The sequence below is a fragment of the Giraffa tippelskirchi genome, chromosome 2, assembly GCF_054371585.1.
Source record: "Giraffa tippelskirchi isolate mGirTip1 chromosome 2, T2T-mGirTip1v1.2.pri, whole genome shotgun sequence".
NCBI classification, from domain to species: Eukaryota; Metazoa; Chordata; class Mammalia; order Artiodactyla; family Giraffidae; genus Giraffa; species Giraffa tippelskirchi.
Genome location: NC_137276.1, coordinates 235,503,003 through 235,515,869, shown reverse-complemented (window position 1 = coordinate 235,515,869; position 12,867 = coordinate 235,503,003). Strand labels below are relative to the sequence as shown.

At 36.2% G+C, this 12,867-nt stretch overlaps 1 protein-coding gene across 43 annotated transcripts in view; it reads left to right on the top strand.

Annotated features, from left to right (window-relative positions):
- Window positions 1-12,867, top strand: part of TBC1D5 (TBC1 domain family member 5) — a 589,150-nt gene that overhangs the window by 67,665 nt on the left and 508,618 nt on the right. For 38 of the 43 annotated variants that reach the window (XM_081573339.1, XM_081573355.1, XM_081573315.1 and 35 more), the window contains one exon: window positions 2,228-2,290. The gene's annotated coding sequence lies outside the window, so the exon portion shown is untranslated. Of the gene's footprint in view, window positions 1-2,227; window positions 2,291-3,949; window positions 4,058-4,711; window positions 4,861-12,867 lie in introns of all 43 variants that reach the window. The other 5 variants (XM_081573349.1, XM_081573327.1, XM_081573352.1 and 2 more) reach the window with 1 other exon arrangement.

Here is a 12,867-nt window from a genome sequence, read left to right as displayed (position 1 = left end):
TCCTCTGCCTTTTCTAAATCCAGCTTGCACATCTGGAAGTTCTTGGTTCATGTATTGTTGAAGCCTTGCTTGAAGAATTTTGAGCATAACCTTGCTAGCATGCGAAATGTGCGCAACTGTAAGGTAGTTTGAACATTCTTTGGCATTGCCTTTCTTTGGGATTGGAATGAAAGCTGACCTTTTCCAATCTTGTGACCCTTTGCCGGGTTTTCCAAATTTGCTGGCATATAAAGTACAGCACTTTCACAGCATCATCTTTTAGGATTTTCAATAGCTCATCTGGAATTCCATCACCTCCACTAGCTTTGTTCATAATAATGCTTCCTAAGGCCCACTTGACTTCACACTTTAGAATGTCTGGCATTAGGTGAATACCACACCATCTTGGTTATCTGGGTCATTAAGACCTTTTAGTAGGTTCTTCTGTGTATTCTTGCCACCTCTTCTTAGTCTCTCCTGCTTCTGTTAGGTCCTTGCCCTTTTTTGTCCTTTACTGTGCCCATCTTTGCATGAAATGTTCCCTTGGTATCTCTAGTTTTCTTGAGGAGATCGCTAGTCTTTCCCGTTCTGTTTTTCCCTCTATTTCTTTGTGTTGTTCGTGTGTAGGAAGGCTTTCTTATCTCTCCTTGATATTCTCTGGAACTCTACATTCAGTTGGGTATATCTCTTTCTTTCTCTTCTGCCTTTCACGTCCCTTCTTTTCTCAGCTATTTGTAAGGGCTCCTCAGACAATCATTTTTCCTTCTTTTAGTGCTTTCTCTTGGGGACGGTTTTGGTTAGCCCCTCCTATACAATGGTACAATGCTCTGTCCATAGTTCTTCCGGCACTCTGTCTACCAAGTCTGATCCCTTGAATCTATTTGTCACCTCCACTGTATAATCATATGGCATTTAATTTAGGTCATACCTGAATGGTCTAGTGGTTTCCCCTACTTCAGTTTAAGCCCGAATTTTGCAATAAGGAGCTTATGATCTGAAAGTACTGAAGAATACGTATTTAAAAAATTAGTAAACTTTCTTTTTGAGAAATTTTAGGTTTTTATTATAGAAGAATTAGCAAGTACAAAGAGTTTCCATATACACATTCTCCATAGTATATGCATTTTTATCTAGGGTAGCCCACTACATACAATGTTATACATATAAAAAAAGACTACATCCCTGAACAAAATGTTATTTTATTATGTAGGAAAACCGCACAGCGCTTATGGACATTTTACTCTTAGAGTCTCCCACCCTCAGCACTATTAATATTTTAGGCCAGATAATTCTTTGTTGTAGGAGACTATCCTTTATAGTTTAGAATGTTTAGCAGCATCCTTGATCTCTATCTACTTGTTGCCAATAAATATTCTTTTTATTGGACATGCCAATAAATGTCCTCTGGGAGGCAAAACCATTGCTCTAATGAATTTACAATGCTTTAGGATTTGCTATGTTTTTAAGGGTAGACTCAAATTTAAGGAGTCTGTAGTTCACCGACCCTTCACATGAAGTTGTGTAGGCAGTTAGACTCTTCCTGCCAGCTGTGGATCACAGGCAGTATATGAGTCTCATTTTCCCTGATTATGAAATAGGTAAAATATTACCTAACTTGATTGGAAAATTCATTGAGATAAATTATAGAAAATACTTTTAGTTTCCTTCTTTTCAGATGTTGTGTTATACTGTTTGGGTTTATTTCCTTAAAAGTGTCAAACGCTCATTACAAAGTTCTTACTTCTGTGGGATAGGCTATCACAGCTTGGGGTCTGCTGTTTATGGACTTCTAGAGTCTGTAATACTGTGGGTGGATAAAAACCTGAAATGTTAAATGAAGACTGGTTTATGAGGTCAGTTGTGTTTTGACTGTTAGTGGTGCTCTCATTAGGTTGTTACCACATTCAGGTTGTAACAGTTAAGTGATCTCATGTGTTCTTTCAACGACTGTGAGCTTCTCAAATTGTTGATAGCATTAGATGTCAGCCAGTCTCTGTCCTTGGAAGTTTCTGTCTTCACATCTGAAATCCCGCCAATTGTAACAGCTTGTGTGTCAGCTCCAGTAGAGGAAGCTGGCCTCTGTCAGCTTGTGTTTAGTCCACCAAAGACTTCTAAAGACTTGACAAAGTTCTCAACTACTAATCTCCACTTCCCACTGCTACTTTGTAGAATTATAAAGCATTGTTCACTAGTGAATAAAATGCCATCTATAATAATTAAGGTTATTCTTATTTTTCTACCCCTGCAGAAAATTTCCAGAGACTTGGTGAAGATAGGAAAGCCATCAAAAAGACCATAGGACTATTGTACTGTAAGTATTGCTTTGAAAAAGAACTGTAAATTAAGAATATTTTAAGTATCCAGTTGTTTGGGGGAAATACGTTAGGCAGAGATATTATATGTAAAATGTAGAGGAGGATATATTATAATTGTGTTAATAATTTATAAGAACTAATCCTGTGCAGTCTTTTAAAAATTGACAGTGTGTTCTTATGTACTGAGATGAGGATTTTACCAATAGCATTAAAAAATACTTCTAATTCTAACAAGGATTGATCTAGTTTATGTACATTTGCTTATTTAAAACTATCAGAATCCAAAGAATCATTGTAGTTTTGTAGGTTTGTGATTTGTTTGGGTGACTTATTGTTTAGGTTATTTTGCAGAATTATTTATTTGCTGATTTATTTATGTATTTCATTATTTATTTATTTGATTATTTAGTAAATTATTTATCTGATGAATTATTAATACATCTTCATGACATGCTTTAAATTATTTATAACTTAATTTTGAGTTTATTGCTTTTAGACGCTGCATTGTTACTGACTAGTTTTGATTTTTTTCTTTGTGGTTCTTTAAAATTAAAGTATTAGCTCTAAGGCAAAAGTATATTCATTGAAATGCCCAGGGATTTTTTCTTTTAAAGTAATTTATGGTAGTTATAAAAGTTCAGTTATGCTTTGTTTAGCTTCAAATTTACCTGTTTAGGGTTACTGCTGCTAGAATATTTGCTATGTGGATACTCATTGTAGAGTCACTTACAGATTAAGGATGTAGCCTATCGTCCCTAAACTGAGACAGAACATGTAAACTTCAGTCTTCATTATCGTTGGTATCTCTAAAGAGCAGGTCGGTATTTCTTACTTGATTTAGGATAGATAATGGAGTTTAATAGCAAAGCTGTTTTACTACTGGAATATTTTTAGGAAAGTTCAGAGAAATGATGTCCAACTTAGATTTGGATCCCTGAGATACAAAGTTGACTGATGTAGGGTTTGTTGTTTTTTTTAAATCCCTGTTATATGTGTATTTGGAAAGCAGCATAATGTTTATATAGATTTTTATATCATTTTTCACGACATTTATTTTATACCATATCTCTTGTGGAAAGTTTTAAATCCCTTTATTTTAATGAGCTAAAAATGGACAGAGATCTTTATAAATGCAAGCTATAGTTTCTCTGACTTTACCTAGTGATTCTCATATGTAAAGTTTGTTTTTCACCAAATAAAATATTTCCTTTTAGTTCTGATGCTATTTCATTATTGTAAGATAGAACATGTTATATGTGTTCTCTTTTTGAATGGGTTTAATCAATAAGTTAAAGTAATTGTTTGGGTTAAAGGGTATCATGTGCACAACATGGTCTTCCTCCTGGGTTTGCTTGCAGTGAATGACTGTGTGCTTTACAGATTTAGCATTCAGAGAGAAGCAACATTGTACATTTTGAAATATATGCTGTGAAATATGGGGAAAATGACCTCTGTAGACAGGTTTCACTATAGAATTGTAAAATGTGCATATGTAAACCCAGAATTCTTATTTTGAAATATTGACTATGAATATTTAATTAGGATATTGCTTTAGTGCCTTCATATGCTTGCCTTAAAGAGAGTGTATTCCTTTGATTTATATTCATGGATTTAAAATGTGTGTATTATACGTATCTTTGACTGTTCTGTTCTAGAGATGAACAACTACAGATATTGTTAGATGTGGAATTTTATTTTAAATGTGCTTCAGGATGCCACTGTGGACTTCTTTCAGAGACAAAAGCTGCCTTCTCCAGTGATGAGTAAGGTCTCCAATACTAGTGTAATATTCCACACTATACCATGTACCTGTGAATAGTAGCCGTGTCATCCAAGTGATTTTTTAATTAGAAGTTGCAGATACACATATGTGTACACACCCATGCACAGGTGTGTGAAATTGTCTCCTGAATAATCTCGTAGGACTTGTTTTTGAAAAGAGACAGTGATGGAGATTGTCATAATAATGGCTAGCATTTATTGAGCACTTACTTTGTACAGGCACAGTGCTGCACAAAGTGCTCATATCTCTTACATGGATTATTTGTTACTCTTCCAAGTGAGAGAAGTATGGTTGTTATTTTCATTTTATGAATGAGGAAACAGACTTAGGAACTTGCTCATTGCCACGTGCCTGACGGTCAGTAATGGCGCTGAAGCTGGTACTCACTTAGTCTGGTTTCCAGGGTCCTTCTTAGCCCATTGCAGTTCCGAATGTGCAGTTGGTATAATGTAGTTTTTCACTTGAGTTGTTTTTGTTTGTTGTTTTTAGAAGCTGTGGTTATTTATATCTCTGATAGGGTTCACTTGCCAAGTATATTCACTTTGTATTACATTTGGTCATCTTTTTTAAACCAGTAGATAGTACTTGAGCTTCTTGAATTTTCTGATTTGATTTTTCTTATAATCCTGTATAGTGAATCCATATTAAATACTGAAGAATAATTTGTACCTCAGGGAGATTGAATGTTTGCCTGCTGGATATCTAATGCTCAGACTGCTTCTTTTGACTCTTAAGCCCACGGCCATTTCCAGGGCTCTGCTAAGTCCAATCTCGAGTGACAGTGTGAGTACCATAAATAAGTGCATTTGTGTGAACGCCAAAGCAGGAGGTGTAAAGGGGTACCATCCTGGGCGAACTGAGACCTGTGGCCACCCTGGTAACATCTCAGATTTCTTATTGAGTAGTTATAGTGTTGATAATGCATATTGAGGAGAAGCCTTAATTCATGCGTAATTTAGAAAATATTTTGTGATAAAACACACTTCTATTATGGCCAGTATTTATGTGTTTTTGTTAACCAACTTAGGCAGTTTGTGTTTATGACTTTTATAAAATGTGTTTCTGATGTTTTATAGCTTTTGGAGCCAATGGGGAAAAAAAAGGGTGAAAGTAAAGATATATTGCTATTGGAAACAGAAAGATGAATATGGCAAACATGGTCACAGTAGAATAGATAGTAGTTCTAAAGTTTTTCTTCACAGCATACATTGTGGGATCTTTTTAAGCATAATTTTGTTTATTTATTTTTGGCTGCGCTGGGTCTTCATTGCTGTGTAGCCTTTTCCCTCTAGCCGTGGCGAGTGGGGGCTGCTCTCCGGTTGCAGTGCTCAGGCCTCTTCAGTGCTTTCTCGGGTTGCAGAGCACAGACTAGAGCACGTGGCCTTCTGCAGTTGAGGCTGTGGACGCGGTAGTTGTGGCTTGGGCTCTAGAGCACCGGCTCAGTAGTTGTGACTCACCGGCTTATGTGGGATCTTCCCAGACCAGGAATCGAACTAGTGTCTCCTGTATTTGCAGGTGGATTCTTCACCACTGAGCTACCAGGAAAGCCCCATGATAGGATTTTTAATACTTGTTTTAGCTTTGTAAATCTTCTGATAAATTTGACATTGTATGGAAAACTATTTCTGTTTGTTATACTTTCAGAATTTATAATTTTTTTATTATATGATCCAGTAGTTTTCTTTTTTCCTTAAAATATGTTACATGTCATTTATATTGAAAAGTTGGCTGTTTTGCCAAAACAATGAATTTTTGAAAACTACTGTGTTCCTTGGTGAAATTCTGTGTGGGGAAATAGGAATCTATAGAAGACAGTTGTGGAAAGTTTTTATTTTTTATATAGTTTTCTTTTTAATTCCCTCTTGACATGTGTTTAATAAAGTCATTACTAGATATTAAACTTAAATTTCTAGGTTTTTTTTTTTGGTGTTTAGAGTATAGATGACTTGTTAAGTTGAACCTAGGTAACCACACTGGCATATTTGTATTTGAATGTATATTGAAAAGAAAAAATTCTCATGTGATAGTTCTTATTCATACATTCATCACTCTTTTTGTTCAGAAAACCCTATTATGCCTTGTAACAAAGGTAAGAGCTTCCATATATTCTGTCTGAAGTTTGTCACAGTATGAAGCACTTGGTAAATAGTACTGTAACTATACGAGTAATAACATAGCCTATGTGTTGGCTCTGAGACTAGCTCCTTTATAACAAGTGGAAGTACAGCCAAAGGTCATGTTAAACACAGAATTTCTTTCACACCTCATCCATTTTGTGGATAGCATGTGAAGTAGTTTGAGTCCTGCACTGATATTTTAAGACAGCAACCTAAGGTTGTTCCCATGGAAGTGTTTGAAGTAGCTTTCCCCTACCTCCCATGTGGTTGCAAGATTTGGCATGAATACAGTGTATTTGAATTCTGCACTAATTAAATAGAACCTTATTAAATTTAGAGTCTGCAGAGTAAAAGGGGACTCTTGTCCTCCTGACTCAATGCAGTGTCTTAGTATTGATGCTGTTTAGTGAAACACTAAATACCAGACAATGCAGCAACAACAAAGACAAAATATAAGCACACAAATGAAACTACAGAAGCATCGCATGCCTGTGTGTGTCCAAGCTAATGATTAGATCCTATTTTTGACTTTAATTTCGCTAAGTAAAAGTTGAAATATTGAAAAGGCCATTATATAGGAAAGCTTTCTATTAAAAAACTTACATAAATAGAATATGCATATGTTCTAGAGTGGATAACAAATCTCTTTAAGTTAGCCTCAGTACACCATACCAAAAAGCATAGGCTGAAGAAAGAATGGAAGAGGAGAAAATCGACAGTTTATAATTTTTAGTTGATAAAAGCGTTTCCTTCTGTGTTTGAAGCACCTTTTTTCCTATTGTTGCCCACTGTAGCATTCTTTTTGCTATAAAACTGTTGAAGTGTGATTTCCAAGCAAGGGCGGTTGTAGGCTGACGAGGAGAATTTGGGCAATTAGGAGGCGCGCCATCACTTGTCACGATAATTGTGGGAATGCTTCTGACGCTTAATGGTTGGAATCAGGGATGCTAGGTGTGCTGCAGCGTGTGGGGCAATCTCAGACTACAGAAAACGGTTCTGAGTGCCACGTAATTCTGAATATCTGCTTGGTTAAACTCTCCTCAAAGATAAAGCAATAATACTTCAGTATATAATATTGCTGACAGTTGTTTTGCAAGATGTTACGTGAACAGTTTGATACTTAGAGGAAGTTTGTGTGGAGGGGAAGCTTAAGTAGAGTAAAGAAGTTCTCTCAAAATTGTACTTACTTCACCCATTCTTTCCACTTCCTGATTTATAGCATTTCTAACTAGATACCTAGTTGAAAAGTTTTTAGTTCAGCAATGCAGTTTCCTGGAAGCTCTGATTGCAGATATGTGATAGTAAGGCTCTTTTAACAACAAACTAAATTTAAAATTAATATTTCTAAATGAATTGAATTTTATTAGTTGATGAATGTTTAAAGATATTTCATGATTGCCATCCTAAATGTTAAAATTTTGTCTTTAGAGTGGTAAATACATTGTTAAACATATATTTTAAAATTCTTTATTGTTATGTTGTATTTTTGTGTTGTACAAGTGTTACTTTGGTACCATCTCCAGTAAGCAATCTATCCAACTTTTATGTAATTTCTTATATTTCTTTACTCACTCCACTGGTTGTTTTATATTTTAGGGGTATATGGTCTGTTGCAGTATTTTTAACTACTGGAGACTTAAAAGAGTGTGGTAGGTTTTCTGGGTTAGGTTGTAACTACAGTGTAACAACCTTAGCATAGGTATTAATAATTATTTTGATACTACACTTAAAAATAAAACCCAGGTCAGTTGCACTAATACCACATTTCATAGTTTTCTCCTTTTAACGGTACATAATTTATCTTGACACTTCAATCATTATTTCATTGAAGCTTATTTCTGTCTTGCTCGTCACTTTCAATTTAACTTTTGTCTATAATCACTTATCTCAGTACTAATTTTTATTCTAGGGTTCTCCTATACCTCTCCTCTTTTCATTTTTTTGTACTTTATTTTATAGAGACTAACTTGTGATCTTTATGGTTATGGCCAACCTAGATAGCATATTTAAAAGCAGAGACGTTACTTTGTCAACAAAAGTCCGTCTAGTCAAGGCTACGGTTTTTCCAGTGGTCATGTATGGATGTGAGAGTTGGACAGTAAAGAAAGCTGAGCACCGCAGAATTGATGCTTTTGAACTGGGGTGTTGGAGAAGACTCTTGAGAGTCCCTTGGACTGCAAGGAGATCCAATCAATCCATCCTAAAGGAGATCAGTCCTGGGTGTTCATTGGAAGGACTGATGTTGAAGCTCAAACTCCAATATTTTGGCCACCTCATTCGAAGAGTTGACTCATTGGAAAAGACCCTAATGCTGGGAAGGATTGGGGGCAGGAGGAGAAGGGGACGACAGAGGATGAGATGGTTGGATGGCATCACCGACTCGATGGACAGGGGTTTGGGTAGACTCCGGGAGTTGGTGATGGACAGGGAGGCCTGGCGTGCTGCAATTCATGGGGTCGCAAAGAGTCGGACATGACTGAGCGACTGAACTGAACTGAACTGTGATCTTTTTCCTTTTTGATTCAAACTTATTATATATAGGTACAAATATGTGACTGCTTTATTTCCTCTTGCATAGTTATGCCTAAGCATTCATATAGTGAAATAAATATTTCATTATAACTTACTTTTTATTAATGTTGTGGTTAGGAATTAGTACTGATTTTTTGAAAAATATTCTATATGTAGTTAGATTTTATTAACTCTGAATTTCAGTTCAGGATAGTTCAGGGAATGAAAGGGGCATTGGATTTGTGGGACTGAGAACCGTTGTTTTGGCAATGTGCATTTATTCATTACAGTTGGTTCTAACTCTTAAGCTTAAAAGATACTTCCAGGTTAGATTGGAGCTTCTTATATGGATGAAAAAAGTGTCAAGGCCAACTATTCACAGAAAAATATTTTAGCAAAAACACTTGTCTAGTTAGGAATGAATATAGGTGCTTACTCTGATTTCTCTGATAATTTGTAAGTGAAAATTAGCTGCATATAAAATATGCATAATAATGGAATTGAAAAATGAGACACTATCTACAAGGCACCCACATACAGTGAGCCTAGTTTTTCACTTAAAATCTGAAAAATAACTAATGATAACTAACCAATTATGGGGGAGTGGTATGACTCTCAAATAGATAACTGATGTAATCATTGACAGACATTTTGAGCAATTGCTAATATCTCAAAATCATTTCCTTGCTTAATAGAAACTATACACTGATTTTGTTGGCTTTTTAAGTGAAACCAAATTATAAAATAATACAGTTAAACCATATCTTGGGTAAAAATGTGTGTGTACCTGTGTTTTTGTTTAGATAAATGATTTTGCTTATCTTCAAAGTGATAACTGTTTATAGTACATATGAGCATAACTTGAGAGATAAGTGTGTAACAGTTTGACAGTTACTTGATACTGGTTTAGTGTAGAGACTGTTCACCTACAGACTAAATCATTGCCATGGGAGTTCCCTCTAATGTCAGTGGCATCTTTGGTCAAGGAATACTTGCTGCTTTTTATTTTTTATTTTTTTAAATTGAAGTGTAGTAGGTATGTAATACCAAGGGAACTTTCATGCAAAGATGGGCACAGTAAAGGACAGAGTGGTAGGGACCTAACAGAAGCAGAAGATATTAAGAAGAGGTGGCAAGAATACACAGAAGAACGGTACAAAAAAGATCTTCACGACCCAGATAATCACGATGGTGTTATCACTCACCTAGAGCCAGACATCCTGGAGTGTGAAGTAAAGTGTGCCTTGGGAAGGAAGCATTACTATGAACAAAGCTAGTAGAGGTGATGAAATTCCAGCTGAGCTATTTCAAATCCTAAAAGATGATGCTGTGAAAGTGCTGCACTCAATATGCCAGCAAATTTGGGAAACTCAGCAGTGGCCACAGGACTGGAAATGGCCAGTTTTCATTGCAGTCGCAAAGAAGGGCAGTGCCAAAGAATGTTCACACTACTGCACAGTTGCACTCATTTCACATGCTAGCAAGGTAATGCTCAATATCCTTCAAGCTAGGCTTCAACAGTACATGAACTGAGAAATTCCATATAAGCTGGTTTTAGAGATCATTGGTAACATTCATTGGATAATAGAAAAAGCAAGGGAATTCCAGAAAAAACATGTACTTCTGCTTCATTGACTACACTAAAGTTTTTGCCTGTGTGGATCACAACAAACTGTGGAAAATTCTTCAGGAGATGGCAATAGCAGACCCCCTTACCTGCTTCCTGAGAAACCTGTATGAAGGTCAAGAAGCAATGGTTAGAACTGGATATGGAACAACAGACTGGTTCCAAATTGGGAAAGGAGTACGTCAAGGCTATATATTGTCATCCTGCTTATTTAACTTATATGCAGAGTACATCATGTGAAATGCCGGGCTGGATGAAGCACAAGCTGGAATCAAGATTGCTGGGAGAAATATCAGTAACCTCAGATATGCAGATGACACCACCCTTATGGCAGAAAGTGAAGAAGAACTAAAGAGCCTCTTGATGAAGGTGAAAGAGGAGAGTGAAAAAAGTTGGCTTAAAACTCAGCGTTCAAAAAACTAAGATCATGGCATCTTGTCCCATCACTTCATGGCAAACAGATGGGGCAAAAATGGAAGCAGTGACGGACTTTATTTTTTTGGACTCCAAAATCACTGCAGATGGTTACTGCAGCCATGAAATTAAAAGACACTTGCTCCTTGGAAGAAAAGCTATGACCAACTTAGCATATTAAAGAGCAGAGACATTACTTTGCCAAAGAAACACGCGTATAGTCATATCCAGTAGTCATGTATGGGTGTGAGAGTTGGACCATAGAGAAAGCTGAATGCCAAAGAATTGATGCTTTTGAAGTGTGGTGTTGGAGAAGACTCTTGAGAGTCCCTTGGACTGCAGGGAGATCCAACCAGTCACTCCTAAAGGAAATCAGTCCTTAATATTCATTGGAAGGCCTGATGCTGAAGCTGAAGCTGCAATACTTTGGCCATCTGATGCAAAGAGCTGACTCATTGGAAAAGACCTTGATGCTGGGAATGATTGAGGGCAGGTTGAGAAAAGGGGGTGACAGAGGATGAGATGGTTGGATGGCATCACCAACTCCATGGACATGAGTTTGAGTAAACTCCGGGAGTTGGTGATGGACAAGGAGGCCTGGTGTGCTGCAGTCCATGGGGTCGCAAAAAGTTGGACACGACTGAGCAAGTGAGCCAAAATGATTTTCACCCCCTTCCACCCTCCCCCATTTTTTGAAGTTTATTTTCTTTTTCTATTTCTTGTATTTGGAGATTCAGCTCCAGGTTAGTAGATGTGGGATGTGTGGGGTTGAATGTTCCTGGACTGTGGGCAGAAGGGTTCTCCTTTTCCTCAGTAGCTTTTGTAAGTTCTCTTATGAGGCACTTCCTTTGAAAAGTTACTCATTTTCCAAAAATAAGATCCCTTTTGTGTTTGGGGAGGAAGCAGAAAATAAGCCCATGTGGTTCATCTTCTTTAAGTCAATCTATGTGCTGTTCACTCCTTACCTCTTTCGTGGCTAACTCAGCCTGCAATACACAGCTCTTGAAAGCTTCCCCTGATTTCTCAGTGATGTCTCCTCACCTGCAAACCTTTGGAAAACACTTGTTATACCATATTGTAATAATCAGTTCATTGCTTATCTTTGTAATAAAAGCACGAATTGTCTTATTTTTACCAGTGCCTGTGTGCAAAGCATTGTGTTTCTTGAATGAAAACATAAAATACAGAAATGAAGTTGATAATAGGTAGCCACAGTACAGTTTTTTCAGAAGATATATTGAAAGTAAAACTTAATGGAGATTTACCTTTTTAAACATAAAATATTAGTATTGTTAGTTTCCTAAAGTAATCAAAAAGTCAAAAAGTCTTTATATTGACACTAAATTAGCATCATCATGAGAATTTGATTTCTTTATGCATTTAATTAAAAATTAATCTGTAAGATACAAAAAATAGATGACTAGTGGATAGTTTTATATATTAAGGATAATATGACAAAATCATAGAAATGAGAATGGAGAAAAAATTTTGCCATCTTTGGTTAGCAAAGCATTCCAGAAATTCCAAGTGAAAATTCTAAGAAAATAGGATATACTTGTTTTGTGAAAACCTGCCATATCCACAGACAAAAGGAAAACATGTGAATTAACACAAGATTTCATCAGAAAACTCTGTCACTGTCTTGAGGTCAAGTTTCACCAGCAGAATTATCTGTTGTCTCTTTCTGGGAAGTTTTCCTTCAATCGTATTGTTTTGTTTTATTTATTTCAGCTTTAATGGTAGAGAATGAAATTGTTGTAATTTAAACTATATGACTTATGAGTCATGTTTTCATGTAAGTTAAAATAAATCAGTCAGCAAGTATGTACTGAGCCTGTGTGATTGGTATGAAGGGAAGTTGAGGTATCGCTTCTGAGGGAATATGTGTGCTCTGCAGGCGTGGCCAGGATCGAGTTCAGGAGGAGGAGACTTGTCTCAGCATTGTCTGAATAGCCCAGATGGAGTTTATTTTATAATGATAATTTAGCTATCGTTAGTAGAATATTCACATACTCTTAAGTTGTATCTTAGTCATGATGATATAAAGCAATAAGGATCAATAACTTGAAGTTACTTAACACTGTCCTAAATTTTATTTTTAATATTTCTTTCTCATTTTAG